The following is a 14,149-nucleotide window of genomic DNA, read 5'->3' on the forward strand; positions in this document are numbered from 1 at the left end:
TGGCAAGTGGACAATCCAAAACTTGTGGCAGGTGACGTGGCAAGTGACGTGGCAGGTGACGTGGCAAGTGATGTGGCAAGTGGACAATCCACAGCTTGTGGCAAGTGACGTGGCAAGTGGACAATCCACAACTTGTGGCAGGTGACGTGGCAGGTGACGTGGCAGGTGAAGTGGCAAGTGACGCGGCAAGTAGACAATCCACAACTTGTGGCAGGTGATGTGGCAAGTGACGTGGCAGGTGATGTGGCAAGTCACGTGGCAAGTGGACAATCCACAACTTGTGGCAGGTGATGTGGCTGGTGACGTGTCAAGTGGACAATCCACAGCTTGTGGCAGGTGGCATGGCAGATGGCGTGGAAAGTGGACAATCCACATCTCGTGGCAAGTGACGTGGCAAGTGGACAATCCAAAACTTGTGGCAGGTGACGTGGCAGGTGACGTGGCAAGTGACGTGGCAGGTGATGTGGCAAGTGATGTGGCAAGTGGACAATCCACAGCTTGTGGCAAGTGACGTGGCAAGTGGACAATCCACAACTTGTGGCAGGTGACGTGGCAGGTGACGTGGCAAGTGAACAATCCACAACTTGTGGCAGGTGACGTGGCAAGTGACGTGGCAGGTGATGTGGCAAGTGACGCGGCAAGTAGACAATCCACAACTTGTGGCAGGTGACGTGGCAGGTGACGTGGCAAGTGAACAATCCACAACTTGTGGCAGGTGACGTGGCAAGTGACGTGGCAGGTGATGTGGCAAGTGACGCGGCAAGTAGACAATCCACAACTTGTGGCAGGTGATGTGGCTGGTGACGTGGCAAGTGGACAATCCACAGCTTGTGGCAGGTGGCACGGCAGATGACGTGGAAAGTGGACAATCCACATCTCGTGGCAGGTGATGTGGCAAGTGACGTGGCAAGTGGACAATCCACAATTTGTGGCAGGTGACGTGGCAGGTGATGTGGCAAGTGGACAATCCACAACTTGTGGCAGGTGATGTGGCAAGTGATGTGGCAGGTGATGTGACAAGTGGACAATCCACATCTTGTGGCAAGTGACGTGGCAGCTGACGTGGCAAGTGACGTGGCAGGTGACGTGGCAAGTGACATGGCAAGTGGACAATCCACATCTCGTGGCAAGTGACGTGGCAGGTGATGTGGCAAGTGACGTGGCAAGTGGACAATCCACAACTTGTGGCAGGTGACGTGGCAGGTGATGTGGCAAGTGACGTGGCAGCTGACGTGGCAAGTGGACAATCCAAAACTTGTGGCAGGTGACGTGGCAAGTGACGTGGCAGGTGACGTGGCAAGTGATGTGGCAAGTGGACAATCCACAGCATGTGGCAAGTGACGTGGCAAGTGGACAATCCACAACTTGTGGCAGGTGGCGTGGCAGGTGACGTGGCAAGTGAACAATCCACAACTTGTGGCAGGTGACGTGGCAAGTGACGTGGCAGGTGATGTGGCAAGTCACGTGGCAAGTGGACAATCCACAACTTGTGGCAGGTGATGTGGCTGGTGACGTGTCAAGTGGACAATCCACAGCTTGTGGCAGGTGGCATGGCAGATGACGTGGAAAGTGGACAATCCACATCTCGTGGCAAGTGACGTGGCAGCTGACGTGGCAAGTGACGTGGCAAGTGGACAATCCAAAACTTGTGGCAGGTGACGTGGCAAGTGATGTGGCAGGTGACGTGGCAAGTGATGTGGCAAGTGGACAATCCACAGCTTGTGGCAAGTGACGTGGCAAGTGGACAATCCACAACTTGTGGCAGGTGACGTGGCAAGTGAACAATCCACAACTTGTGGCAGGTGACGTGGCAAGTGACGTGGCAGGTGATGTGGCAAGTGACGCGGCAAGTAGACAATCCACAACTTGTGGCAGGTGATGTGGCTGGTGACGTGGCAAGTGGACAATCCACAGCTTGTGGCAGGTGGCATGGCAGATGACGTGGAAAGTGGACAATCCACATCTCGTGGCAAGTGACGTGGCAGGTGATGTGGCAAGTGACGTGGCAAGTGGACAATCCACAATTTGTGGCAGGTGACGTGGCAGGTGATGTGGCAAGTGGACAATCCCCAACTTGTGGCAAGTGACGTGGCAAGTGGACAATCCACAACTTGTGGCAGGTGCCGTGGCAAGTGACACGGCAAATGCAAGTGTACAACTGCTCTCTATGCTGCTGCTGCTCACTCTGATCAAAATAGCAGAAATAGTTAAAAAAAATGCTTTGAGAGCTTGGGGAGGGTCTACATGATGTTATCTTTATAAACGCGTCTAAACGCAAACGCGTCTAAACGCGTCTAAACGCGACATGCAAATGCGGCAAAACGCGCGTTTCTAAACGCGCGTTTCAGCTTTTTTTTAACAGAGGTTTCATCTGCGTCTCGTGTGCATGAGGCCTTAATCTGCAGTTTAATTTGAAAGAAAACCTGGTGATCCTGCCAAGACTTTGCTTATGCACTTACGGGTATGGAGTGACAACTGTCTCCTAGTTGTGCTTGAGTTGTCACCCACTTACATGTGCCTATTGTCTGAAAACACAAGCAGCCTTGCTAACAAACATTGCTCAGGCATGATCCACTGTTGTCACTATCAGAAAACCAGTCTAATGATGAGCAGCCGATGGTGGAGCAAGTGCATGTAGACAGGAAATGGCTGAAATGGGTTGGCTCAGATCAGCAGCATTGAGATGTAAAAAAAGGATAAAAAAAAATTCTCCACAATACCATAATGCCGTGTACACGCGACCGGACTTTTCTACGGACTAGGTCCGACAGTCTTCCCGACGGACTTTCAGCGGAGTTCCGGCTGACTTTCTGAATGAACGGACTTGGACACACACAATCACACCAAAGTCCGACGGATTCGAACGTGATGACGTATGACCGGACTAGAATAAGGAAGTTCGCAGCCAATAGCTGCCCTACCATCGGTTTTTGTCCGTCGGATTAGCATACAGACGAACGGATTTAAAACATGTTCCATTTCTAAAGTCTGCCGGATTTTTGGCAAGCAAAGGTCCGATGGAGCCTACACACGATCGAATTGTCCGATGGACTCGTTCCGTCTGACCTTTGCTGTCAAAAGGTCCGGTCGTGTGTACGCGGCATTAGAGCGATGCAGTATCTGAGGTTGCGGTTTACAGTGGAACACCATGGAAGAAAGTATTTATTCTGTGTTGAATCTGCTGCAGGCACTTTAATAGTAATATCTTAAAAATGTGATAGCGCTGCTGCAATCTCACAAATAATACATAAATCAATAATAAGCAATAAACGTATGTGCTGCATAAATATGCAATCCAATAGTAAATGTATTAAAAAGTTCATTAAAACAAAAAAATCATCTTATATAGAATGTGTTTTAAATTACACTGTGAGAAAAAAAAAGTGCTTCTCAAGTAAAAACTATAAATAAATCCAATATTAATGTGCAAATAAACGCATGTGCTGAAAAAAAATGAAAAGTCCAATATCAAATGTATATGAAAGTTAATTGGAACACAAAATCTTCTTATATAGAGTGTGCTTCAAATTCCACTATGAGAAAAAAGTGCTTCTCAGATAAATCAACAATCTGTGACTAGTGAAATGGGTGCTCATCTCCTTTTTTAGACCCTGAAAGGGTCAAACTCACTCACAACTAATGATAATCCCTGGGAATTATCATTAGTTGTGAGTGAGTTTGACCCTTTCAGGGTCTAAAAAAGGAGATGAGCAGCCATTTCACCTGGTGAAGGGAGAACTAGTCACAGATTGTTGGTTTATCTGAGAAGCACTTTTTTGATTGTTGGTTTATCTGAGAAGCCAGCAAAAGACTGATGAGAGCTTTTCATCAGAAAATGCGACAGTGTGTATGCTCCATCGGAATTTAGCTGGCCGAATTCCCATAAGCAAAAATTTGAGAGCATGTTCTCAATTTTTCCGACAGAAATTCCGATTGTGTGTATGCAATTCCGACGTGCAAAAACTCACGCATGCTCAGATTCAACTACGAGATGGAAGCTATTGGCTACTGGGTATTGAACTTCCTTTTTTTAGTCCTGTCGTACATGTTGTATGTCACCGTGTTCTTGGCGGTCAGAGTTTGGTTTGACCGTATGTATGCAAGACAGCTTGAGCATAATCCCGTCGGAATTCCGTCAGGAGAACCATCAGAGCTTTTTCCGCCCAAAATTCCGATTGTGTGTAAGCAGCATAATAGTAAGCAATCGTCTCAAAATCAGAACTTCATGGAAATTTGGTGCCATAATTCAAGCACAAACCCCTTCAACCCCTAGTAATCCTAACTGTGACGCTCAAAGAAACCCTGATTATGGCACCCACAGGTCATAAACCTAACCTTCTAGCATCAGGCTAGTGCTTGTGCTCCTTCTATAGTCTAATCTTAGCTCTGCAGTCAACACTCATCAAACGTATTGACTGCTAACACCAGCCCTAATACCAACCTGTGACCACGACATGTTTTTGTGAAGGATCTTGGCTTCAATTTGTTGTTAAGGACTTGACATCCTCCACTATGTGACAAAAAATGATTCATTGGCTTCAAGCCCTGTCCATATGCACTCACTGTGTCCAATTAGATCACCTCATTGGCCAAGAAGGATGTATTCATTGGACAGAGGGAGAATAGATGTTTGCTCCAAAGGTTTGGTTCAGTCTCAAAGTCAAGGTGGATCAAGCCCTTAGTAACAAAGTAAAACATGTTCAGAAGATAACACGGGGGATGCTTTTTTCTGGCTGACAACAGGATTAGCGGGTATCTTGTAATGCCTACTCTAAGACCCCTTTCACACGTGCACCATCTGTTCCATCTCAGCACAGCAATAGTTCCCAGACTGGTCCCTTGCTGAGTCAGGTCAGAACAGAGACAGATGTCATATCAAAAGATTGACCCATGTAATCCATGGAATGTGGGGGGACTTAATTCTACCTATACCTGCCCACATCTGGACAGGTCAGTAAAAACAAACATGGGGGCAAACTTTTTTGTTCCGTTTAGCAAGCCTGAATCAACCTGGACGTGGGCGGATATAGGTGGACTCAAGTCCGCTTACATCTGGCCAACCAGAGGGATGCATTTCAGTCCATTTTTCATGTATTCACCACGCCGTTTTGTTTCAGATTTTTCTATTTCCGGCAATACAATGGTATTGTATTGCCGGAAAATTTAAATGTCATTTTTTTTGTCAGTTTTGTTACATCGGGTTCTATACATGGTACACACAAGCAGACTAAGGCCCCTTTCACACTGGGGCAGGAGCGGCATCGGCGGTAAAATGGCACTATTTTTAGCGCTGCTTTACCGTTGTTTTAGCGGCACTGTTCGGTCGCTAACGGGATGGTTTTAACCCCCGCTAGCAGCCAAAAAAGGTTAAAACTGCCTGCAAAGCATCACTTTGCAGGCGGTGTAGCCGCGCTACCCCATTGATTTCAATGGGCAGGAGCGGTGATGGAGCGGCGTATACACTGCTCCTTCACCTCTCCAAGATGCTGCCTGCAGGAGTTTTTTTAACGTCATGCAAGCGCACCGCTCCAGTGTGAAAGACCTCAGGCTTTCATGCTGGAGACACAGCAGCGGCTGTTTCATGGCGCTTTTCAGGCACTATTTTTAGCGCTGTATCGCCTGCAAAGTGGCCTCAGTGTGAAAGGGGCCTAAGGGGACCCCCCAGGCATTATCTTTTTCTTTTTTATTGTTTCACTTTAAACATAATTATAATCACTTCTCCTGTAAAAATTATCTTTTTTAAAAGTTTGTTTTTCAATAATACATGTCCTTTAGGGCAGTACCCAGGCCCTCATACCTTTTTTATGGCCAATAACTTGTCTTTAGATTGTAAGCTCCACGAGCAGGGCCCTCTTGTCCCTTCTGTATTGTAATTGTACCACCCCCCCCCCCCCCCCTCTACATTGTAAAGCTCTGCACAAACTGTTGGTGCTATATAAATCCTGTATAATAAAAATATAAGTCTTCAAAATGGGGGCTTTTGAGTCCTACACTAATAAAAAATGATTCTGCTGGCTTGTAATTGAAACATAAAACTTTTATAGTTTTCAACTTAAAAATAAATGATAATTACTTTGATATTTTAAGTACCTTACTTAATTTTCATCAGTTAAACACACTTTTTACATTTACAAAAATAATCTAGAGTAATCTAGACAAAACTTTTAAAGCGGAGGTCCACCCTAAAATGGACCTCTGCTCATCGGAATCCCCCCCCCCTCCGGCGCCACAATCGGCACCTTTCAGGGGGGAGGGGGGTGCAGTTACCTGGATAATCCAGGTAACTGCACCCACTTCCGGGCTAGCTCTCTGCGGAACGAGCGTAGGTTACGCCCCCGTTCCGCAAGCGCCCGCCCCCTTCAGCAAGTGCCCCGCTGCCTGCTGGGAAACACACAGCTCCCAGAGGCAGCGGGGACCGTCCGGATTGCGCCGCGCGGCTCGCGCATGCGCAGTAGGGAACCGGGAAATGAAGCCGAAAGGCTCCATTTCCTGATTCCCATACCCAAGATGGCGGCGGGACCCGGCAGCCGAGCGAGCGATCGGCTTCGGGTGCCGACATCGCGGGCGCGCTGGACAGGTAAGTGTCACTATTTAAAAGTCAGCAGCTGCAGTATTTGTAGCTGCTGGCTTTTAAAAAAAAAAAAAAAAAACGCGGAGTCCCGGTGGACTCCCGCTTTAAGGTATGTGAATTTCCATATTCTAAAATGAGTTACATATACTTAAAAAAAATTATCTTTTCATTTGACTGAAATTGTGGGACGCATATGTTTGCCAAACGTGCAACGAGTTTTAATTCTGTATATTTTAAAGAGTTTGACATCTTTTGGAACTTTGAAAGCCTGCACAAGGCAGTTCCCAAACGTTTGAGGCCCATCAGGACAAAAGAGCGCCAGTGACAAGAATTTTTCTAAGTCACTACAAAGCCAAGATGCAGGGTGAGGGACCGCCGGCTGTTAATCTTAACCAGTTCCCAACCGGCACACGACGATGTACGTCGGCAGAATGTCACGGGCAGGCAAACTGGCGTACTGGTAAGTCCAGTTGAAATTGGCGCTCTGCCATCAAGCATGTGTCGCTGGCGGCACGTGCGCATGCCGGTCGGGACCCCCATGAGTCTGGTCGCGGGTCCCACGGACTCGATCGCTGTGGGGATACCCGCGATCGTCTCACGGGGAGGCTGAACAGGAAGATGCCGATGTAAAGAGCATCTCCCCGTTCTGCTAGCAACAAGTGACACTGATCTCTGCTCCCTGTGATTGGAGCAGAAATCAGTGTTCACTAAAACACAGCCCAGCCCCCCACAGTTAGTAACACGCCCCTAGGACACACTTAACCCCTACACTGCCACCCCCTGGTTAACTCCTTCACTGTCAGTGTCATTTACAAAGGAATCAGTGCATTTGTATAGCACTGATTGCTGTATAAATGACAATGGTCCTAAAAATGTGTCAAAATTGTCCGATGTGTCCGCCATAATGTCGCAGTCACAATAAAAACCGCTGATTGCCGCCATTACTAGTAAAAAAAAAATATTTTAAAAAAATGCCATAAAACTATCCCCTATTTTGTAAACACTATAAATTTTGCGCAAACCAATCAATAATCGCTTATTGCAATTTTTTTTTACCAAAAATATGTAGAAGAATACGTATCGGCCTAAACTGAGGAAAAAAACATTTTTTTATATATTTTTGGGGGATATTTATTATAGCAAAAAGTAAAAAATAATGCGTTTTTTTCAAAATTGTCACTCTTTTTTTGCTTATAGTGCAAAAAATAAAAACCGCAGGGGTGATCAAATACCACCAAAAGAAAGCTCAATATAAAAAAAGGACGTCAAGTTTGTTTGGGAGCCACATGGCACGACAGCTCAATTGTCAGTTAAAGCGATGCAGTGCCGAATCGCAAAAAGTGGTCTGGTCTTAAGCCAGCAAAATGGTCCGGTCTGAAAGTGGTTAAAAACTATTTTGTGCCACAAAAATGAATGTTTCAGCTGGTTCAGTTTTATGAGATATTGGAATTCAAATTCAGATTATGTAACATCAAGCTCCGTCCACTTTTCACACAATGTTATTCAAATTAAAAAACAAAGATAGCATTCGTTTGCACTACATCTGTGCCCATTTGTGCTGCAAAAACGAACATATGTGCTGGTTTGGTTTCAGAGATATTGCGCAATATAGTTGCACCACATGTTATTTCATTTTATTTCATGTTAGTGCTGCATCTGTGCTGATTTGTACCACAAAAACAAACTTTGTTTGTTTTTTGAGATATTGGACATTCAACGTTAGATTGTGTAACCTAAAGCACCTCCCATTTTGTACTATGTTAGTACATTTCAAAATCAAATATTCCATATTTATGCTGTATTGGCAGGAAAAACAAACACATTGGTATAGTGTATTTTTTTTCATATAACTATCTCATTTTGTATCAGAAAGAATGTTTATGGGACTCATTTATGCTTTTAGCCTCAGCTACCGAGAAAACCTAAAATATACCTTTGAAGTTTTTCAGAAGATCTTTTTAGAGCTAGATGTGGGGAATCTATCTTCAAAAGTACACACTTTAACCACTTGCTGACCAGCCACCGCCATTATACTGCGGCAGGTCAGATCTCCTGCGCAAACCACTGTAGGTGTATGTTGGTCTTTGCACAAGAGATAGCGGGCGTGTGCCCACCTGCCACGTGCCACTGGAGCATGCCCGTGGGTCTAGCGGACTCAATGTCCACTGGCACTCGTGATTGTGGTGTACAGAGGCAGAACAGGGATCTGCCAGTGTAAACAAGGCGATTCCCCATTTTGACAGATGACATGTCAGAGATCTACTCTTCCCAGTGATCGGGAGCAACTTTCTCTGTCATGTCCCTGGTAGCCCATCCCCTAATGTTAACCTCTTCTCTGCCAGTGTGATTTATACATTGGTCAGTGCATTTTTATAGCACTGATCAATGTAGTAATGTCACTGGTCCCAAAAAAGTGTCATTTAGGGTCAGATTTGTCTGCCGCAATGTCGCAGTCCCGCTAAAAATAGCAGATCGCCGCCATTACCAGTAAAAACAATAATAAATAAATAAATAAAAGTCCCCAAATCTATCCCATCGTTTGTAGAGGAGATAACTTTTGCGCAAATCAATCAATATATATGCCTATGTAGAAGAATATCTGCCTAAATTGATGAATACATTTGAATACATTTGTTTTTATTTAAATATTTTGGGTATGTATTATAGCAGAAAGTAAAAAAACATTTATTTTTTAAAAATTGTCTATGTTTTTTTGTTTATAGCGCAAAAAATAATAACACCAAAAGAAAGCTCTATTTGTGGGAAAAAAGGTAACCATTTTTCTTTGGGTACAGCGCCACAGGACCGCGCAATTGTCAGTTAACCACTTCAGGACCGCCGTATTGCCATTGTACGTCAGCACAATGGCACAGGCAGGCAGAATCACGTACATCTACGTGATTGCCTTCCAGCGGGTGGGGGGTCCCATCGGACCCCCTCCCGCTGGTTACGGCGGTCCGATTCGGTGCAGGAGCGCTCCGTGATGAGGGGATGGCCGTTCGTTTTCGGCCACCCCCTCTGGATCGCTCCTGGCCAATGAGAAGCTTCCTCCCCTGTGTATTGTTTACACAGGAAGGAGGAAGTGATGTCATTCTCCTCGGGGCGGTCTTTTTGACCGGACTACGAGGAGAAGAGTAAAAGTAAGTCTGCACGAACACTACACTGACATGTAGGTACACACAGGCACACAAACCCCCCCCGATCCCCCCCCCGATCGCCCCCCGATCCCCCCCCCGCCCCCCCTCCCCCCCCCAGTCACAGTGTCACTGATTGCATTGATCATTTCTTTACTGATCAATGCATTCAGTGTCAGTTGTGACAGTAAAAACTGTCAGGACAGTTAGTGTTAGGTCCAGGGTAGCCCCCTATCACCCCCCAATAAAGATTTAACCCCCTGATTGCCCCTAGAGTTAACCCTTTCACCCCCTTTTGCCAGTGTCACTAAGCGATCATTTTTCTGATCGCTGCATGTGTCGCTAGTGTCGCTAGGTAGCTAGTTATTTTTTTAGGTTCACCGCCAGGTTTTTATATCGCTAGGTACCCCGATATACTACCCAATAATGTTTTTAACCCCCTGATTGCCGCTAGTTAACCCTTTCACCCCCTTTTGCCAGTGTCACTAAGCGATCGTTTTTCTGATCGCTGCATTAGTGTCGCTACAGTCGCTAGGTAGCTAGTTATTTTTTTAGGTTCACCGCCAGGTTTTTATAGCGCTAGGTACCCCGATATACTACCCAATAATGTTTTTAACCCCCTGATTGCCGCTAGTTAACCCTTTCACCCCCTTTTGCCAGTGTCACTAAGCGATCATTTTTCTGATCGCTGCATGTGTCGCTAGGTAGCTAGTTATTTTTTTAGGTTCACCGCCAGGTTTTTATATCGCTAGGTACCCCGATATACTACCCAATAATGTTTTTAACCCCCTGATTGCCGCTAGTTAACCCTTTCACCCCCTTTTGCCAGTGTCACTAAGCGATCGTTTTTCTGATCGCTGCATTAGTGTCGCTACAGTCGCTAGGTAGCTAGTTATTTTTTTAGGTTCACCGCCAGGTTTTTATAGCGCTAGGTACCCCGATATACTACCCAATAATGGTTTTAACCCCCTGATTTCCGCTAGTTAACCCTTTCACCCCCTTTTGCCAGTGTCACTAAGCGATAATTTTTCTGAACGCTGCATCAGTGTCGCTAGTGTCGCTAGGTAGCTAGTTAACTAGGCTCCCAAAAAGTCCCCCACATGTGGTATCCCCGTACTCGGGAGAAGCAGCAGAATTTATTTTGGGGTGTAATTTGACTTCTGCCCATAGCATGTGTGAGCAATATATCATTTAGTGACAACTTTGTGCAAAAAAAAAAAAGTTTGTAATATTCCCGCAACTTTTGGCAAAATATAAAATATTCCATGGACTCAACATGCCTCTCAGTAAATAGCTTGGGGTGTCTACTTTCCAAAATGGGGTCATTTGGGGGGGTTTTGTGCTATTTTGGCATTTTATGGCCTTCGAAACTGTGATAGGTAGTGAGGAGTTAAATCAAAAATTTGCACCCTTAGAAATCCTGAAGGTGGTGATTGGTTTTCGGGGTGCCGTGCGCGACTAGACTCCCAAAAAGTCCCACACATGTGGTATCCCCGTACTCGGGAGAAGCAGCAGAATGTATTTTGGGGTGTCATTTCACATATAACCATGGCATGTGTGAGCAATATATCATTTAGTGACAACTTTTTGTAAAAAAAATTTTTTTTTTTTTTTTTGTCATTATTCAATCCCTTAGGACAAAAAAAATAAATATTCAATGGGCTCAACATACCCATCAGCAATTTCCTTGGGGTGTCTACTTTCCAAAATGGGGTCATTTGGGGGGGATTTGTACTGCCCTGCCATTTTAGCACCTCAAGAAATGAGATCGGCAGTCATAAATTAAAAGCTGTGTAAATTCCAGAAAATGTACTCTAGTTTGTAGACGCTATAACTTTTGCGCAAACCAAAAAATATACGCTTATTGACATTTTTTTTACTAAAGACATGTGGCTGAATAAATTTTGCCCTCAATGTATGACTAAAATTTAGTTTATTCGATTTTTCTTATAACAAAAAGAAGAAAATATCTTTTTTTTTCAAAATTTTCGCTCTTTTTTCATTTATATCGCAAAAAAAAAAAATCGCAGAGGCAATCAAATACCATCAAAAGAAAGCTCTATTTGTGGGAAGAAAAGGACGCAAATTTCGTTTGGGTGCAATATTGCATGACCGCGCAATTACCAGTTAAAGCAGCGCAGTGCGAAATTGCAAAAAGACCTCTGGTCCTTAAGGTGTTTATTGGTCCGGAACTGAAGTGGTTAAAGTGATGCAGTGCCATATCAAAAATGGCCTGGTCGTTAAGGTGGGAAATCTTTCCAGGGCTAAAGTAGGAAAAGTGCAAATTGCTTTCCTAAAAGGCTTAAAAAAAAGTCAATGCATTCTGTATTCTATGTTTTTTACAGATAGACTGAATATATACATGTGTGTATTTTAGATTTGTTAGCTGAGTAAGAGGCTTTTTTTTTTTTTTAATGTTTACATTTACATTTGATGCTGCTTTATTTAATATTACATTTGTAACATGATAAATGTAATTTTTGTTTTGAAAGCCTGTTTCATGATACTATTCCTTTAAAAAAAAATACATATTATTGTATTATTTTTATATAAAAACCTTCAAACATATATCAAATACATTTGGAAAATAAGTTTTATCAACTTTAAAAAAATTTGCAAGGTAATATCACTTAAAACTAAGTAACTAAGTGACTAAGTAATAGAGCAGCACAGTGGTGTAAGCAAAGACAGTAGGGTAATTGGCTCCTGTGCAAATTGGCCCTAGTATGTGTATGTATGAATGTGAGTTTAGGGATCTTAGACTGAAAGCTCCTCGAGGGCTGGGACTGATGTGAATGAACAATGTATATGTAAAGCGCTCTGTAAATTGATAGTGCTATATGAGTACTTGAAATAAATAAGTTAATGTATGTGTACCTAACTTAAACTTTTCTAGAAACTGGAAAAATTTAGTTGGCTTTACTTGAACCTATAGTCTATAAACTGGAAAAATTGGCTTTACTTTTTTTCCAGTGGTCTATAAACTGGAAAATGTAGTTGACTTTACTTAAACCTATAGTTCCACAAAAGTTAAGGTATGTATTCCTAATGTAAAACAGTATAAAGTTGAAAACATGAAAAGTCGAATGAGTCAGACAAAAATAAGTTTAGTTGACAGTACTTAAAAAGCTGATGCAAATAGTTGCCTCAATTTTTTTTCTGGGTAGGCCCAGTACAATATTTTTTACAGTATATAGACTTCAATGGGGTTCGAAGTTCAGGATTGAACTTTTGCTATGTTCAGGAGTTCTGGTGCAAACTGAACCAAGGGGTGTTCAGACCATCTCTGTACACAAACCAATACCCACAGCTGATCCAGAGGAAGGCAAGGAAACTAAAAAACATTATCCAATTTGCTCCAGTGCAGGAAAAAAAATACTCCTTCCTGATTCCCCCAAAAGGGTATTCCCTGGATCAACTATCCCCGGAGTTAATACTTATAAATGTTAGTTTCAGTGGCGTCGCTAGGGGGTGGCTTTTGGGGCTATAGCCCCGAATCTGGGGCCCATAGCCCAGAGTCTCTGCAGGGGTCCCCAAGGGGAGGGGAGGTTCTCTGGGACCCTGATACAAGTGGGGGCTCTCTGGGGACCCTGATGTAAAGGGGGGCTCTCTGGGGACCCTGATTTAAGGGGGAGGCTCTCTAGGGACCCTGGAGTAAGGAGGGGCTCTCTGGGGACCCAGATGTAAGGGGGGTCTCTCTGGAGACCCTGTTGTAAGTGGGGGGCTCTCTGGGGATATATACACACACACACAAACACATACATATTACTGTATATACATGGGTATGCCCGCCCCAGCATATGACTTTTTTACTACGCAGCTATGGGCTCTAACCCCAAATCTTTTGTAGACCTAGCAACGCCCCTGGTTAGTATCCAGTTATATTTTATGCATTTAAAAATGCATCAAGCTATATTTTAAAACAATCTACTGAGCTGGCCCAACCTCTTCTTGAGGGAGTCTATTCCACACTTCCACAGCTCTTACACTGAAGAAACCTTCCAGTATGTGGAGGTTAAATCTCTTTTTCTCCAAAGGTAAAGTGTGCCCTCTTGTCTTTTCTGATGAACCTTAAGCCATTCATTTTAATTGCAACTACTATTACCTGCATATGTCTTGTATCAGCTTGAATTCAGCTTCTTGTAAATCCAAGTACAGCATGGCAAGGGGAGGGGCAGCACTAAATGCTGATCAGGCTCTGCTACATGAGCATGTGCTGAGAAGGAGGAGAGAGCAGAGGAGTAGCTCATCAGTCTACTGATGCTCCTTCAGGATCTAGCCACAGGCCATGGGTGGGGAGAAGACCTAGTTGTGCTGCTTAACTGCAGCAGAGAAAAGTCAGGCCACCATTGTTTTATGTGGCAGGGCTGTGTAAATCTCAGGACTAGGAGGACAGAATAACAGGTTCTCTTGGAAATTAAAAACAGTTCCCATATATTTATTT

General features: G+C 44.2%; 1 protein-coding gene across 2 annotated transcripts in view; it reads right to left on the reverse strand.

The window, feature by feature from the left end:
* Nucleotides 1–14,149, reverse strand: part of LOC143986591 (cyclic nucleotide-binding domain-containing protein 2-like) — a 564,608-nt gene that overhangs the window by 242,948 nt on the left and 307,511 nt on the right. The window lies entirely within an intron of this gene.

The sequence above is a fragment of the Lithobates pipiens genome, unplaced genomic scaffold (assembly GCF_037356315.1).
Source record: "Lithobates pipiens isolate NorthernLeopardFrog02 unplaced genomic scaffold, aLitPip1_a1.2 Scaffold_17, whole genome shotgun sequence".
In the NCBI taxonomy this organism is placed as follows: domain Eukaryota; kingdom Metazoa; phylum Chordata; class Amphibia; order Anura; family Ranidae; genus Lithobates; species Lithobates pipiens.